This window comes from Hetaerina americana, unplaced genomic scaffold (genome assembly GCF_022747635.1).
Source record: "Hetaerina americana unplaced genomic scaffold, ioHetAmer1.1.p SCAF_4, whole genome shotgun sequence".
Classification (NCBI taxonomy): Eukaryota; Metazoa; Arthropoda; class Insecta; order Odonata; family Calopterygidae; genus Hetaerina; species Hetaerina americana.
The window spans coordinates 15854621-15865700 of record NW_027286985.1 but is presented as its reverse complement, the minus strand read 5'-3'; positions in this window follow the sequence as shown (position 1 = coordinate 15865700).

The window sequence follows — 11080 nt, the reverse complement described above, 5'->3', positions numbered from 1 at the left end:
GATAACACGAAAATATCGCTTAACTCGTGCGTTGTTTTCATTTCCGCGGGTGAAATTCAATGCAAATTCCATCTGATAGCGCATTGTATCCAGCATAATGCATTGCCTCCAGTCAGGTTCCTGAACGAAGAAATTAAATGAACTAAATTACCATAAACAGTTCACTGTCGCCATTCCTTTTATACCGGAATAAAAATTTCCGTTACACATACGAAGCAAGTGAGTAAAAAAAATTAAATCCCTACGTCATTCTCAAGATATAAAATGATGGGTCAACAATCATTGGGAAAACATCCTTTCTCCTTTTTTTCTTCTCAAGGTGATCATTATGCATTACATTGGGCTTGTTACACGATGCAGATGTTTTGCACGAGGTTTTCTGCCACAGTATAGTTATATAGTATAGTTATCATTTCTTCTTTGCTAGTTTAATTGTGCTTGGAAGGTATATATGAAAATATGGAACTGCGATATTAAAATTTTGGTGTGAAAAATACCTTTAAAATACATCGAATTGGATTAGACGACATCTATTTATTTATTTCCTCATCCCAGATCGTTCTTCCTTTTCTGGAAATAGTATACAAAGCATTAAGTACTGTCAGTTTGATTTCTAAAAAATCGAAAGGAAAGTAAGTATTGGTGGCAATTTCATCTGCTTAAATGAGTCTGTGGCCTCGCTGGACAAACGAGTAAAGAGTAGAAATATGAGAGCTGTGGTCCAGAATACTCCTCTTCTTGGTGTTCTCAGGTGCTGGGCCCTTTCACCGAAGTTAATCTATTCCAAAGGCCCTACTGATGTTTCAAACTGGAGAGGATTTTACGGTTGTTATCCAGACTCTTTCAGTGCAGTCCGTAGAGCAATTCAAGCGTAGTTGATGGAGTGGAATCCTCATGGAGCCATCAACTTATTCCTGATCACAATCTGATACACAGTGTGTCAAATAGAAATCTTAAACATATTCTCTTAATGTTCACGCCAGATTTCATTTCTTCTACTCTCTGCAAATTCTAGTGATGGGAAATTGAGGGATAGCTCTAATTGCGCTCCGCCCTGCACTCTTTCTGATCTGTATCTACAAAATATACCGCGAGATGTCTAATGGGTGAGTGGCAGGAGTTTTCAGGATATTTATCATAAGCATATTAAAGGAAAATCTTTTGGAAAGAGTGGTGTAATTCGTTCGTCTATTTTATTAATAATATTTTCCTTTCCTGAAATATATTTAACCAATAAATACGAGTTTCATGTCAAACGGTAGTAAAATGTCAAATGGGCAGTGAAGAGATACATATCTATTCCCCAGTGATTTTTAATTATTTTGCAGTGTTGCTTCAAATGTACATTATGATTTAAATATTTTATGATAAAAATATTTGATATTTATAGAATAAAATCATTGATACAATACCGTATTATTTACCTATATTTTCCTGGACGCAATTGATTCTTGAAACCTGTCACGAATTCCGTTAAACGTAGAGGAAAACTACCAAATTTTAGTTTACGTAGGATATTTTTACTTTTCACCATGATGCGCCGTAAGACATGGAACAAATTGTGAATTGTAAGGAAGGAGATAAATATCACTAAAGTAGAAGATAATTGGTGAAAATCAAGAACTTGCAAAAATATGAAGTCCTTTGCAAAATATCAACTTATTTTAGTCAACGGAAGCGTTAAGGACTACGTGGGAAACTCTAATTAAAATATAGATTTATAAGTATATATTTCGGACGTATCAAGGGTTAGATTTATGTAAATTTAAACGATCGAATAACTTTTTTTTTAACCCTTAAGCGTTTATTGTCATAATCAATCGAATTCCGGTCGAGGCGTGTGCAACGCTTATCTATTTTTGCAATGTTGCCACCCTTGTTGGGTAAAAGGGTACTGCGGCTGTGAAAGAGAAAATGGAAAAAGACCCGATTTAATCATTAAATTTTGGTGAAATGATTGCTGGGAATTTATCTCTCACAGCCTACTACCTCTCTGCCGCAAAGGATTACATGCTTTTAATTCTGGACTCTTCTGAGCAATTAGAAATTTAACGTAATGACCGCATCCGTTCACGGAAATGTTTTCATATGCACATAACTGACTCTCACGAATAATGCCACTTAACATAGTGGCACTCGGGTCAGAAGTTAGTTTATCAAAATTAAGTTGAATTTTTTGATATTTCGTGATAAATAGAGGGGGATGAACCTTTTAATCTGGAATTAATGAATGGAGAGCCGTGCATAAAATTTTATTTTTTCGTGCTCTTTCGATTTTCGCTATTCATTCCGTGTACCATCTATATTCATCCCGAAAATTTTGCTCTCTTAAAAGTATTTTATCTTTGATTTATTTTCGGAAAAATTTTCCTTATCCATTCTATTATTTTCCAGAAAGTATGTTCGTTTCTTGTCTTCACAATGTTTTTAAAATGATTATATCAGCCTTCATCCTCATATTTCTTCTACATCAAAGAAATACAATAAACTAAAACTTATCTTTGCATCGATTATCGGATTGCTTAAATTATCTTTGAGATAACTTTATGAAACCTATCTCTGTGAATGTCCTTATCGTTTGATGATCATATACTTATTCAGGCATAATTATACCAACATTTATTTTCCCGGTGCCGATGCTGTATAACACAGTTGTTGAAATGCATACTCATCTCGGATTGTGTGCTCGAACATGCCTTGAGGGCATTATAAATATAAAAATACCATTTAGGTCAAATTCCCCCAGGTATAAAAACTAATTTACCTTAATTTTTGTGCTTCGAAACCATTCCATTCCTAAATAGTATTTTCACTTTTGTTCCAAAATATTTTTAGCATTATGGTTTTTATTTTCTAAAAATCATGCCATAATGGTATGATATTATCGTTCCGTTCTAAATCGTTTAAACCATGAATCTTATCTTTCCTATGTAATCAGTTCAAAGTACCTGTACGTTATTTTTTGTAAGACGCATAGTTGAGTTTTATTTTGCTTTGTTAGACGTAAGGGTTGCACCTCGGTTCTCTGACACCCCACTTCAAATGTATACTCGAACCAATGCAACAATTTCAGAGTGTAAAAATCATTCGCCTTGACTGGGATTCGAATCCAGATCCCTCAATATCCGGTCGAGTGCTTTAGCCACTTAAGCTACCGAGGCGTCCTCTTAAACTCTGAAATTTCGGGGCTTTTAAAGGAACAAGATGTTGTGACGAAATACCGTACATACGTAAAGCACTCGACCGGATATTGAGGGATCTGGGTTCGAATCCCAGTCAAGGTGAATGATTTTTACACTCTGAAATTGTTGCATTGAAATGCACATTAGCGGATGACTCCGTTAAAAGTTACTGTTGCGGCATCTCCCGCAGTTTCTTTGAATTTATACTCGAACCATTATTTATTCTGACTTTAACCATCCCCATTTCCCTATCCCTCCTTTGTTTAACTTTCATCCTAGAAAGCTTATATTCTACATAATTCGCCGAACTAATATTTCAAAACTATTCTCAAATTTTCTTTTCTAGGACCAAGCTTCATAGTTACTTCTCCGAACTTATGTTATCAAAGTCGTTAGTCACTTTTTCTTTCTGGCCCTTACGTCAGCGACAAATCCATCGAGTCTCTCTTTTTCGTTGGTTGTTTTTGTTTTTAATGCGCCTAATCAACAAAGTTCCCCTTGAAAGTATCCATTTTTGTCTAAAGAATACCAGTGTTCCTTTTGCCGTTTTCACGTGCTTTTATTTCAATGTTAATTTTAAATTAGACGTCTCATTTCTCCGGTCTCACCGGTTTCATTTTTATGATTTCTGTAAAATAAACCTATCTTTTTAAAAATGTTAGTAAAACCATAATACTTTTTCGGTTGGATGCAAAGAAAATAGGATGGATTTTGAAAAAAAACTCGATTTATTAATTCTAGATTTCAGCATTCCTGTCAAAATTCTTTGGTCCTTAATTAGAAGGATTTATTTCCTTACAATAAAATAAACCTAATATGATCCATTTTATAAGTATCATTTTGAGTACATATTATATTTACATCCTCTGCTGTTAGCGTTTTATAATTTTACCAGGCATTACGAATAACTAAAACAAGCATGCCATTTTAAGATATAACTTAGAATATTTTTGTTTACTATCCGCTCACCTTGTTGGTACTTACGCCTCTTGGCATCCCAATATGTTTTTTCACTTATAATCAAGTTTCCCTGGAGCCGAATGTACAGACTTCATACAGGAGCCATTCCCGATTCGGAACTCGAACCCAAGACTTCAGGTTTAAAATTACAGAGCCGTACTCACCTGCATAACCTGTTTGACGTTATATAACCGTACATGTTTTTAGTTATTCGGAAAGTTAAACTGCAATTCTGGAAATGGGTTTCAATAATCATTGTTTACTACCAAGCTAATAAATAAAGACTAAGGATTCCTGTTGTCGACCAGCATTCATTTAGATTTTCAGTCTCTCAACTACTTCCAAGGCTTGAATTTATGGATTCTCTTTGACCAAGCTCTTTACAGTTGTTGAGGAATTATGTTTTGAAGACATGGAAACACGTATTTAGACAAGATTTTTTGCGAGTATCAAAATACTAAAAACGTGATATCTCAAGAGTATATTTTTGCTTTGGAAAAAAATGAAGTATTAGTTAACTAAAACAGATTTCATTGATGAACTGCTGTACTAATTTCATAAGAATATTATTTGCTATAGTAATCCACCGGTTAAGGTAGGTTTTTGTACGAACAAGCTGCCAAAAGGTACGGCAACAACATGCCCTTGTCTCTTTCCGCAAAACACAGCCTGAAACCCAAAAATACAGGAAGCCCATTAAAATTCCGAACACTTTCTTCATCCTTTCATTCCGGCCAACATCCCTATCCCATTCCTACCTCTTCTTCGTTTTTCTAACATTCTCCCCTCAATCACACAGTATTATATACAATCGCAAATCAAAACGGTCTGAATCAATGTTTTCTGCCTCCTTTTGATTTCTACCAACAAATATTTTCCTCCCCCACCATACCTGGACTTCCTTGTTTGCTTTCCTTTCAGTCAAAATTTTCAATCCATCTGCGCACTCTCATTTCAAAAGGCTTCAATCTATTGCCTATCATTATCCTTAAATTACCATGTTTCCGCGCCGTACGAAACCACGCTCTACATCAAAGTTTTGATGAGCCTTTTCTTAGCATCCTTAATCAACGTTCCTATCATTAATTCCAATTTCCTCGTGACAACCTCTTTACCTAACGCAAGTCTCCATCTTATGACCCCATTACTTGGACTACTTTGGTCCAAGACATTTCCCAGATGGGTTAACTGTTCCACATGCTTTAGTTTATGAACATCTATGATGAAGGATCTCAGGTTTTCCCGGCGTATGGTATTCAAGAAGTTCTCTCGGGTTTCCCACCGGGTCAGGTTGCAGTACACCGACGTTTCAAAGGCTGACTCTGCCATCGTCTTCAGGGTGAAGTGACTCCCGGGTGAAGCGACATCACTTCACCCTGAAGACGATGGCAGAGTCAGCCTTCGAAACGTCGGTGTACTGCAACCTGACCCGGTGGGAAACCCGAGAGAACTTCTTGAACATCTATGATGGCATTGAACGTGGAATTTTTCCTCCTGAAAAACCGCATTACCTTCCGTTTTATTTCATTTATTCTCATGCCATACCCATCGCACTGCCTTTACAATGGACTCAGCAATGCTTACAACCCCGTGGTTGCAGACCAATTATAGCTTGGCCATCAGCAAACTTGACTGATTTTACGAATTCTCCACTAACTTTCATTCCTATCTTCAGTTCTCCCGATGCTTCTTCAATCATATCCTCCACATACAGTGTATGTTGAAGAGCAAATGTTATAATGGACAAGCCTGCCTTACTTCTTTTCCTAACACTGCCCATCCGGACTCAACATCCCGTACTCTCACCTGAGAAGTCTGAAACATGAACAGGTTGTGGATGAGTATCCTATCCCTCCCATCCATTCCTATTTTCTGCAATACATTCATTATTTTTCCGAATTTACTCTGTCAAAAGTCTTTTCGAAATTTTCGAAACAGGCAAATACAACCTGATCGTATCCTATGTTCCTCTCTATTGGGAACCTCATTGTTGCAACGACATCGCGCGTGTCTTTCCCCTGCCTGAACCCAAACTGATCATCCTCTAAATAATCATTTTCTCTATTCTACATCCTTTTGGTGATAATACTGAGAACCACTTAAGCTGCGAGCGAAATCAAAACTATTGCTCTGTAATCCTCACATGATGTAGCCTTTACCTTTTTTAGCATAGGTACTACCCTGATCCACCGAAGTCATCCGGTTAAATTCTGCTCTCATAAATGCTACGAATTAGTTCATGAATACTCTTCCTCCCACCTTTCCCTAAACCCTTAAGTAGTCCAGCGAGAATGTCGTCTACCTTTATGGCCTATTTTCATCGCAATTCCCTTAAAGCGATTTCTATCTTGCAATCAAGTAAGCCTGGACCTAAGCTATCCTCATCTACGCTATATTTCCTTTCTATGTATAACCTTGCTGGTCTATGTGCTTTAACATTTCAATAAAATCAATGTCAGTATAATTATTTTAGCAAATTTTATTTACATATGTTTTAAAGATTGTTATTAGGTCATAAAGTACGTTTCATAACAAAGTCAGACGGTGTTGCATACCTAAATGCTTATGTTGTGTACATAGGTGTATTTTGATGATATTAGGTAAACGTTTGAGGTCGAAAGAACTTATGATTGAAATCGTTTAAAAATATATTTCTTTGACCTTCGGTGATAGAGCGTTGGTAGCCATAAATAACAATTTATTATCAAACATTAATTTTTTTAGCGAAAAAGTTGCGCCAAAGCAATGAAATAGGTGTATACATAACGTTATGAATCCTTAATCATGTAATAATTCAACATAGCACTCAGTGCTTGATGCTTAATCGTTTCCCTTTAGGAAAGCTTAAAGCAGGTAGCATTCCAATGATTGATAGCCTCAATAACAGTGAATGAACCTCGTAAAATAAAATTACAGCCCCCTTGTAAAGTTTCCTTCTTCATCGACCTGGGTCTTTTCTTAAAAAAATTAAATTTTATATTAATGAAGGGCTCTGTCGGATTCTCTTCTTCCCTACTTATCACATCTCGTAGCTTTCAACAGTTCTAATCCTTGCGGTGCCAAGAAATTTTAATGAGGGGGGAGCGTTGGCTTAGTGTTCCATGAGAAAAGGTGACGGGAAGAATTTGGCCAAACGGGGGAGGGGCGTGGAAACAAGGCAATTCTCACTCTTTGGACGCGTTACTGACTCGTATTCGTATTCTGAAAAAGTCTATCGGGAAAATTAACTTTTATATTCAAAGTAGAACTTAAGGAAGATAGTTTCAAATGTATTTATAAAATTTGATACCTTGTTAAATAAATTCTAAAGCCATGGATATTTTTGTGACACAGAGTTAGCATATTGAATTGAATTATCCCTCTTTTTGAATTGGTTTCTTTAGTAACTTGAGTTAATGATTCGCAATCGTTTGTTGGCTAAATTAGAAATAATTACAACAAAAAGCTACTATTTTGTAGAAACCTTGTAATTTCAGCGCATGAGCAACAATACCACCCTTGGCTGCGACCTTGACGTGGGAAAGGGTTTTTGTATTCTAAGAATCCTACAGCTGTGCTGGCTGGAGCGATGACATAGTCAAACGGGTTATATAGGTGGAAGGTTAGAAGCCAGACGAAATTTAGTCCGATCAGCGATTTTTCAGTAGTGCGGCGGGTTTAAAGGTATCTGACCCCTATAGAGTAGCCATTTGAGTTGTGATGTCACTTAAAAACTTAACTGAGGAAGCCAAAGGAAACTATTTCAATTAAGATGATTTTGAAGATAGACGAGAAAATGAAATATAAGAATGTGAACAGAGAACGGTAGAAGGAAGTACAAAGAGTTGAACAATAAACTGAGGCGGGAAACTGAAATTGCGGGCAGAGGACACGTGGTTAAAGACGTAATGCAAGCACATGAAAAGTTTATAAACGAAGTTTGAATTTATTCTGCTTTAAAGTAAAATGAAACTTGCCCTGGAATTGAGAAGGGAACATCCATGCAAATTATTGAAGGTGCATCAGGAAGATTATCAATTGAACTTGGTAATATTCAACGGAGGTAGAAAGAATTCAGAGTGAATCTATGCGGTAAGGATATTAGGGTTGTAAGCTCAGACAGACAAAGAAAATATGACGTTGATGAGGATAGTTTAAGTAGAGGAATAATTGACAGCGGGATAGAAAGGGCATTAATGAGGTTAAAATCAGAAAAGATCATTGGATTTTATATTTTCACAGAACCATTTAAGAGTCTTGAAAAACTTGGAAGTAGGTCTTTTAATGGACTTATTCGTAGCATTTATTAGAAAGAAACTTGGCCGGAAGATTTCTTCAGAAAAGTGTTAGTTCCTATTCCAAGGAAGAAAAGAATAATAGATTCCAAGAAAAACAGCCATATGTGAGGATTACAGAACAATAAGCTTGATTATTCCCCTAGCAAATGTGGTATTCAGGTTCATTAATAAGACGCTGGATAGTAGGGTGAAAAAGGGCGAACTTAAGATATGATCAGCTTGGGTTCAGAAAGGGGAGAGGTACGCGTGATACCATAACAGTAATGAGGTCATTAATAGGGATGAGAAAATAATACAATAAGGATGTCATTGTTTTTTATAGACTTCAAGAAGGCTTTTAATAAGTGTATTGAGTAGAATTATCGAATCTATGCCTAAAAATAGGAGTAGAATGGTGAGATAGGAGTCTTATCCGCAATGTTTACCTGTGCCAGACTGATCAGGTGCTGTATATATCTGGAGGCAATGGTGAACGAGAAGAACTGGAGATATGAATGATATCCCTGTTTGGTATTCATAAAATCATTTGGTTTGCGAATGATCAAACTTAAATATTATTTGCAAGTAAAACGAAGGGTATATAGTCTTCGGGGAAAAGGAGAGGTAAATATTAAAATAGGAGTTCATGAACGAGAGTAGTTGGAACAGTTTACTTATCTCGGAAGTGTTTTCGTCTAGAATGACCAGTATAGTAGGGACATAACAAGGCTTTTGTTTGTCAAAGGAGCTTTCACGAGTTGATTGCAGTGACGCTGATTAGAGATTGCGAGGGAATAGTGTTAAAAATAATGAAATGGGATATGGTTTGTATGTCGGGATTCAAGTCCAGCGTTTTTTTTCTAAGTTATATTTAAAAGCGATTGTTGAAGCATAATAAGTGTCTAAGTACCATTCAGATTTCATCCAGTATTTCTCCGTTGTGTCAGCAGTTGATGTAAAGATTAAATCCAAAAACATATTTTATATATATTTATTTATAAATTTCCATTTTAGCGTGATACTCAATCACTTTTGCAATATTTAAGGTGTCACTCTACCGCAATAAGTATTTTTTTTAGATAAAAATGTCCATTTTAATCAAATTTAATAATTATCAATCCTTTTTTTTTTGGAGGGAAAAATCAATACTTTCTTATATTTAGACGTTGTTTACCCTAATTTTGTGCCATTTTTGAGCTTGTGTGATGGATATAATTTTTTTAATAAATGTTTGCCACCAAAATGTTGGTTCCGTTTTTACTTACGATGATAGATATGCCTCGAAAACTTATAGGGTCTCTTTTAGGTGTTGTACTTTCAAATTCCTAAACTTACTGACTTAAGTTCGCAAATGGACGTCACAGGTAGTCTACAGTATAAGCATTACGATATATTATGTTGGGATGAAAATGTTGTCTCAATACTTTATTCGAAATAGAAAGGAGAACCTTCGTGCTACCTTTTTTGAGAATACAATATTCGTACCTTTTTCGTTTTAAATGGAAAGACTCGTTGCCGTAAAGCAACATTCGAGTATATTTACTAAGGATGTGAGGGGTTATATTTTTTGAGTATATGCATATTTTCTGACAATCTGCCCCTTTCTCTTACTTCGTTCTTCTCACCCTTCCTCTCATCTAGTTCTTCAGCCACCTGAAGATGAATGATCTTAATTATCGGAATTATATTTATGTAGCAATGAGACAGTGCTCTGGTTACGCTCTTTCCGAGCAGATTAGCGATGTAGTAGATTTTAGTCTGAACTTCACCGTCGGCTGGTTCAATAATCGTCTTTTTTGGTAGATCGTTAGAAAATCAATACGCGAAGTTTTATCCGGTCTCAATGGAGTTAATCCTACGAAAATTGGAATTCCATCCCTTTTTTAATGAATCACTTCGTCAAAATAATCAGCCCAATGGGACGTTTTATCGCAGAAGAATGAGATTCCATCGGAAATAAATCAGTTAGACAAGTGCAGGATCGAAATATAATCAGATAAACTGGGAGGTCACTTGAAGGAAATCAGAACTTTGCGTTCAGGGTATTTTACCCATGACAATTCCTTCAAATCGGAATGTTAAATCTTATATTTTCCTTGTATTCGTAGGAAAACTATATGATCAAGTTTCGTAGAACAACAACTAAGGCTCTGAGGAGATATCTATTAGTCAGACTGAAATACCTCTTTTTGCGGGATTACCTTGTGATTGGGCCGTTGGCAAACAGATAAATTCCTTTTGATTGACCTTGTCATATCGAAATACACCAAGTTGACTGATCAGTTTTATCGGTGTCCACTACTTTCATAGCATATTCGTCGTGGATAGTTTGGATTGGAGATTAAATTTGTTCACGCGAAGTATGTGCGGTAAATGTACGGTGGTATAAAAGGTTTAAACGAAAATTCAGCTTTTCGCTGTCAGAGCAATTCTCTCCAAAGCGACCTGAAAAAGGGGCAGTATGCCAGAAAAATATGAGATTGTTGTTGTGAGGAAATTCAGCCGGGAAATAAAGCCGATCAGTGGATAAATGCGGTGCCCAGCTTTATCCAGTTTACGAAATATTTTCTATTGCTGAAAAGGCAAAATAATCGGATGCCCTACACTCCTCGTAACTAACTTTTGGATATTGATTCTCGATATGCGGTTATGTCTTGGATAGGCATATATGTGCATGTACGC